This window comes from Mustela nigripes, chromosome 11, assembly GCF_022355385.1.
Source record: "Mustela nigripes isolate SB6536 chromosome 11, MUSNIG.SB6536, whole genome shotgun sequence".
NCBI classification, from domain to species: domain Eukaryota; kingdom Metazoa; phylum Chordata; class Mammalia; order Carnivora; family Mustelidae; genus Mustela; species Mustela nigripes.
In genome coordinates this window covers 15,023,891-15,030,555 of record NC_081567.1, presented here as the reverse complement: position 1 = coordinate 15,030,555, position 6,665 = coordinate 15,023,891, and the positions used below count along the sequence as shown (strand labels likewise).

At 42.0% G+C, this 6,665-nt stretch overlaps 1 pseudogene; it reads right to left on the bottom strand.

Annotated features, from left to right (window-relative positions):
* Positions 1–2,225: 2,225 nt before the first annotated feature.
* On the bottom strand, positions 2,226–6,206 carry LOC132027290 (E3 ubiquitin-protein ligase RING2-like; annotated as a pseudogene).
* Positions 6,207–6,665: the final 459 nt, after the last annotated feature.

Sequence of the window (6,665 nt, the reverse complement as noted above, 5' to 3'; positions counted from 1 at the left end):
CTGGATGACTCAGTCATTAAGCACCTGCCTTCGACTTTGGTCTTAATCCCAGGGTCCTGGGATCAAGCCTCGAGTTGGACTCCCAGCTCATTGGGAGTCTACGTCTCCCTCTCCTTCTATGGGCATATTCGCTCTCAAATAAATAAGTAAAATCTTTAAAAAATAAGTATTTACCTGAAGGCTACAGAAGATCAATTTAATTTTTCTTCAGTGAAATCTGTAAGTGAACCAAGTTTTCATAGAACTTGACATTTTGTTTGTTTTCTTTTTCCCAGGATCAGAAATTCCAACATTTGAAGGAAAAAATAGAAAAATAATAACATTGTGTGACAAATAGAAATTAAGTTCATAAGGAACCTTTTTAAAAAAATGAAATATTATGAGCCAAACTATGGAAAGAACCTAGATGTCCATCAATAGATGAATGGTTAAAAAAGATGTGATATATATATATATATATATATATATATATGGAATATATAGTATTCCATTTTATGTATATACAATGGAATGTATATGCAGCCATTGAAAAGCCCAAAATCTTGCCACTTGCAACAACGTGGATGTAACTAGAGGGTATTATGCTAAGCAAAATAAGTCAATCAGAGGAAGACAATTATCATATGGTCTCTCTGATATGAGGAATTTGAGAGGCAGGGCGGGGGCCGTTGGGGGGCAGGCAGGGAAAAATGAAACAACATGGGACCGGGGAGGAAAACAAACCATACGAGACTCTTAATCTCAGGAAAGAAACCGAGGGTTGCTGGAGGGGTGTGGGGAGAGATAGAGTGGTTGGGTGATGGACACTCGGGAGGGCATGTGCTATGGTGAGTGCTGTGAACTGTGTAAGACTGATGATTCACAGATCTGTACCCCTGGGGCAAATAATACATTACAAGTTAATTAAAAAAATGAGATATTATGGAAGAAAATACCATGAAAATAATAATAACAATATGAGAATGTTTTTTTTTTTTAAAGATTTATTTATTTATTTATTTGACAGAGAGAGATCGCAAGTAGGCAGAAAGGCAGGCAGAGAGAGAGGAGGAAGCAGGCTCCCCGCTGAGCAGAGAGCCCGACGCGGGACTCGATCCCAGGACCCTGAGATCATGACCTGAGCCGAAGGCAGCGGCTTAACCACTGAGCCACTCAGGTGCCCCGAGAATGTTTTTTTAAGCACAGTAAATTTGAGCTTTGGTCTTCACGAAGATAACAACTTATATAAGGAAACTATAAATATATAACACTCCAGGGAAAAAAGTCAAATTACATATTATTTGACGTTCTGTAGGCCTAGAAAACTTTTGAGGGGAGGAAAAAGAACAGCCAACTGAATCTTCACTTAAGAATACAGACCTGTGGGGGCACCTGGATGGCTCGGTTGGTAGAGCGTGGGACTCTTGATCTCAGCGTTGTGAGTTCAAGCCCCATGTTCGATGCAGAGATCACTTAAAAACAAAATCTTGGGGGGAAAAAAGAAGAAAACAGAACTACAAAAAATTGCTGGGTCAAAAGGGTGCTCTAAATGGAATCACTAGTCTGTGAAATCATACGACTTAGATATATTTTTAAAATAAAAGAAAAAATACTAAATAATTATTGTTACTTCCAAAAAGGAAATCTTAAATTAAGAGGATAAGATTCTAATAGTGTAAACGAGCATGGCTCAGAAGGCAAACCAAACAATGTATCCAAGATTCTGTCCATAAAAGTAAAGACATTACATCTTTAATATTAAGGAAAAAGGCTATAAAAAATTCATTCTCAGACATGGTTTTAGTAAAGGCTCATTTGGGCTACTCTGCGGGTCCGTAATAAAGTTCCATGGGTTTGTGCACTTTCCAGCATTACTCGCTGGCCAATTCCAAAGAAAAAGAGCCACTCAATACAGTGAACTGCCCACTGGTGTTGCTGTGTAAATGGTTTACTCCTGCTTGTCACTCACTGTATCGAGGATCATCCAGTTTGGTTTTCCTTTGCTTCACGTTCTTCTAAAGCTGACCTCACAGCCAGGAACTTGGATAAGGGATTAACAGTGGTTTATTCTTGTCTGTGCCCCATCATCTTCTTCAATCAGTGGGGGATGAGACCACTGAACACTTGGTCTGTTCACTAGCACTATCTAGTACTGGACCAACTTCCACTAACCCTAACCCTAACCCTGTTACCAAGCTCACAACAGGAGTCATCAGATGTCTTGGTCCATTTGGTACTAGGTCCTGCTAACAGTGAGAACTGTCACCACGGTCTTCGGCTCCACTCCCATAATTCAGGCTGTTGTTTCTTGCCTCACTGTAATCTGTGCACGGCCTGTATCTCCAGTCCTTCCTCAGTGCTGTCACTGAGTGCTTGCTGATTATGATGCTTATTGATGCTGGCTAGTTCTCTCTTGATGAAGTATGAGATCATCATACTCTCTTCAGAGTATACTCACCACGACTTGGATAAATTTTGCTGATAAGTGCATCAGTGTTTGGGGCTGGTCTTAGTGATCTTTTAGAAACTAGCTTTTCCCAACAGGGAGGATATTCTTTTATTGCTTGCTTTAAAGACTTATTTATTTACTTTAGAGAGAAAGAGAGAAAGAGCACATGTGGGAGGGGCAGAGGGAGAAGGAGAGAGAATCCCAAGCAGACTCCACACTTAGCAAGGAGCCTGACTTGGGGCTCGATCCTAGGACCCCAAGATCAAGACCTGGGCATAAACCAAGAGTTGGACACTCAGCCAACTATTCCGCTTGGGCAACCCAGGACATTCTTCATTGCTACTCCCAAGGGCTGTAATAATGCAATCTGCACAAAAACGGTGTAAACACTCTTTTGAAGTCATGGTGTTCTGCAACATATCCAAACAAATTGGGCACAATAATTCACTGTGTAGACTTGGAGATGAAACCACACTTTCTAAGCCATCTGTTATTGCCTCCTCAGGTGTTCCTTGTAATTCCTATAAACTGAGTTCCCATATTCTGCTTAATGGTCGAGTTCCATTTGCTGCATGGCCTGAGATGTTGTGGCTCCTGCCCCAAGTCCAGGAAGTCTGGCCTCAGCCAGACTCAGATTCAGGTACAAGGTGCACCTTAATGAAAAGTGGCCTTAAATGAAAGTCAGTGCTAGATCTGGTGTCTGAAATTTAGGAAAAGCTAAGAGGCATCTACTCAATTTTTTTTTTTTTTTTTTTACCCAGAAGACTATTTGATAACTGACTTTCAAATCCTGTATCTATAGGAATCATAAGAGTCTGAAAGATAACTTAAAATTTTCAACTAAACTACACTGAAGTAATACTCATGAATTTGGGGATTTGTGAAGGTCTCAGGACTGGACCTGTGAATGCCAAGAATCTACCCTCCGTCCAAATCCTAAAGTTGCCTTGTCACAGAGACAGCAATTTATAAAAACCTTGTCATCAGCCATCACTTAGCTTCACTGGCAGGGCAATCACTGAGCCATTCATTTGTGCTTGAGCGTCACTGCCGCAGGAGACTCAAACAAAGGCGAGATATTTTTATAGTCTTTGCTTCTCCATCCAGGAAGCCTCTGTGTTCTGAGTTTTCACTCCCCATCTTTAGAAGGTTCCTGATGGCTTTTATGCCGCAAACCTGGGGAGAGAGGAGTGCAAGTGGTATTGGAAGATAACGTAAGAGGTTAAATTTGTAGTTCAGATAAACAACTGATCATTTTTAAGATCCCCCCATTATTTGTTTATCTGACATACAAATTTAGCAACACATTCTGTATTTATATTTGCTCAATTTGACAACCCTAAGTGGAGGATAAAATTTATAGTTACCCTGCTTCCCCGCCCCAGAAGGCTTTTGGGACCAGCTCAGAGAGACCGTTGAGGATGGAGGAAGAGTTGGAGTTTGGGGGATGGCCTCTGGGGTTGGGTTCAGGGAGGGTCCGAGGCCTGTGCTTTACTGCCTTGAGACTCCTGAGAAAGTCCAGCCCACCCAGGGAGCTGGCAGTGGGGGTGGGTGGACACTGAACCAAGTGATGGCTGGAGAGCCACATGGCTCAAAGCCCTGCCAAATAACCTTACACGGCTGTGTAACTCAAGACAGGGAACAACAGGGGCAAATGGGTTTTGTCGGACACACTTCAAGTGACTGGCTCAGAGTACGTGCTTTACGGAGCAGTTAGAACAAATGAAGAAATATGTTTCTGGAATTTCCACAGCAAATATCGAAATAATACTCACTGTATTTCTTTTTTTTAGATAAAGATTTTTTTATTTATTTGACAGAGATCACAAGCAGGCAGAGAGGCAGGCAGAGAGAGAGGAGGAAGCAGGCTCCTGCTGAGCAGAGAGTCCGATGTGGAGCTCAATCCCAGGACCCTGAGATCATGACCAGGGCTGAAGGCAGAGGCTTTACCCACTGAGCCACCCAGGCACCCCAAAATAATACTCATTGTATTTCTCACAAAGAAGTTTCTTTTGGTCCTTCCTGTCCCAAGTGTCCGGGGATTTGCTCTCTTAGGACATATCTACTTCGGCACCATGCATAGCAGTCACAAAATCCCTATAGCATCAATTTTACTGTCCAAACTACAGAAAAGTACATACTATTTGAGCACCACAGAAATATCACAGTACCATCTAAAAAGGGTTTCAGCCTGTTTTTAAAGCATTCTCCATACAATATTTTAGCACAGCTGAGATATTTGGAGATTCCCTTCGAGGTTTGTGATGAGGAATGTGACCAGTATTTTTCAGTTTATTCAGCCTAATCCTACATGATTAATAATACAAATCATTCCTGTACCTCTAGGTACATGTGCGGTTTCGAACATGGTGGATTCTTAAGATAGACTGTGAAGAATGGAGATTGAATGTTCTTCCTCTGCTATGAGCAAGTCTCCCAGAAAGATGAGTTGAATGGAGAAGTTCATTCAGCCTCTCCGAACTTCAGTTTCTCATTTGAGCTCAGATTTAAACACCACTAAGGTTCTTTCCAATATAAAGAGAATGCTATTTGCTATTCAAAGACCTGGATTTTAGTCCTGGCTTTTCCAGTTATTAGCTGTGTGACCTTGGGAAAATTATAAAACCTCTTTCAACCTCTGACTTCTCACTTGTAAAATGGAGATAATAATATTCCCCAGATTGTTCCAAGGGTCAAATAAACCAATTTATGGGGTAATACTTTCTAATAAACTATGAAGTAATACATTAATGCAGAGGTATCAATTTTCATTTTTAAGAGTAGCTGATCATAGGGGTGCCTATGGGTGGCTCAGTGGATTAAGCATGTGACTTTTGGTTCTGGCTCAGGTCATGATCTCAGGGTCCTGAAATGGAGCCCCTTGGCACACTTTGAGTGCTCAATGCAGAGCCTGCTTGAGATTCTCTCTCTCCCTCTGCCCCTCCCCACCAATCACGCTAAATAAATAAATAAAATCTTTTTTTTTTTAAAGAGTAGCTGATCATAAAGCAAAATAAAATAAAACAGAGGGTGCCTGGGTGGCTCAGTGGGTTAAAGCCTCTGCCTTCGGCTCAAGTCATGATCCCAGGGTCCTGGGATCAAGCCCCTCATCAGGCTCTCTGCTCAGCAGGGAGCCTGCTTCCCCCTCTCTCTGCCTGCCTCTCTGCCTACTTGTGATCTCTGTCTGTCAAATAAATAAATAAAATCTTAAAAATAAAATAAAATAAAATAAAATAAAACAGGCTTTTTGGGGTTTTGGTTCTTCAAAAGTCATGAAGACTGGAAAGTTATAAATGTACTAACTGGGCCTTTACTGCAACAGGGACTCAGTTTAAAATGTTCATGACTCGTGGTATACAAAATGGTGCACTCTGGGAATGCCTGGCCATGGTGAAGCACCAGAGCCTATCAGCTCTGACGCAGAGGGGCACTGAGCGGACGCTGAGGAGCCGCTGGGGGCTTCTTGGAGCACTGGTTTCCAGCAAGGCACGAAACATGACTCGTCTGGTGGCTGTGAAACATTTTGCTTCATGGGACTTTAAAAAATCCTACTTCTCACTGGGGGCAATCCCTAAAGATTCAAATTACATACAACAATTTTGATGGACTCTAGAGTGTGTGGGGAGTGCATGGAGGGAGGGATGGGTGGGATACTTGGGGAGGGAGGGATGATTCTAAGTAGAAAGAGATCTGCTAAACTATTCCATGACCTGAGGAACTTAGGCATGCTGAAATTTCGAAGTACCAGCAGCACGGACTGACACTCATGGTAACGCATTTTCTTCTACCCAGAATCTGTAGACTGCTCCATGGGGTCCCAGCATTCTTTAGAAGCTGCAGTGGAGCCAAGGGACACGTCCCAAGGGTTTATTAGAGTTTTGATTTATGGGTTGGGTGGCATTATATAATATTGTAACAGTCTGGGACATGTAGTTATTAATCCATGTCAATTAGTTAATTAATATTGAGTTATTAGTTATCAACTAATTGATTCAGCCTCTCGTGGGAGCCTACTGTGTGCTAGGCTTTGTGCCAGGAGCTGGAAACACAAAGTGTAGTCGGACTTGTCTTGACCTCAACTAGCTCATGGTGCGGTGCAGAAGAACGATATAATAAGAGATACTGTACTTATAACTCAAGGTGTTAACTGCATACATCTGGATTCTACCACTTCTGTTTATTCTTTCCGAGTCTCGGTTCTTATCTGTGAAAGGGAGTAATAACACTTCCCTTACAG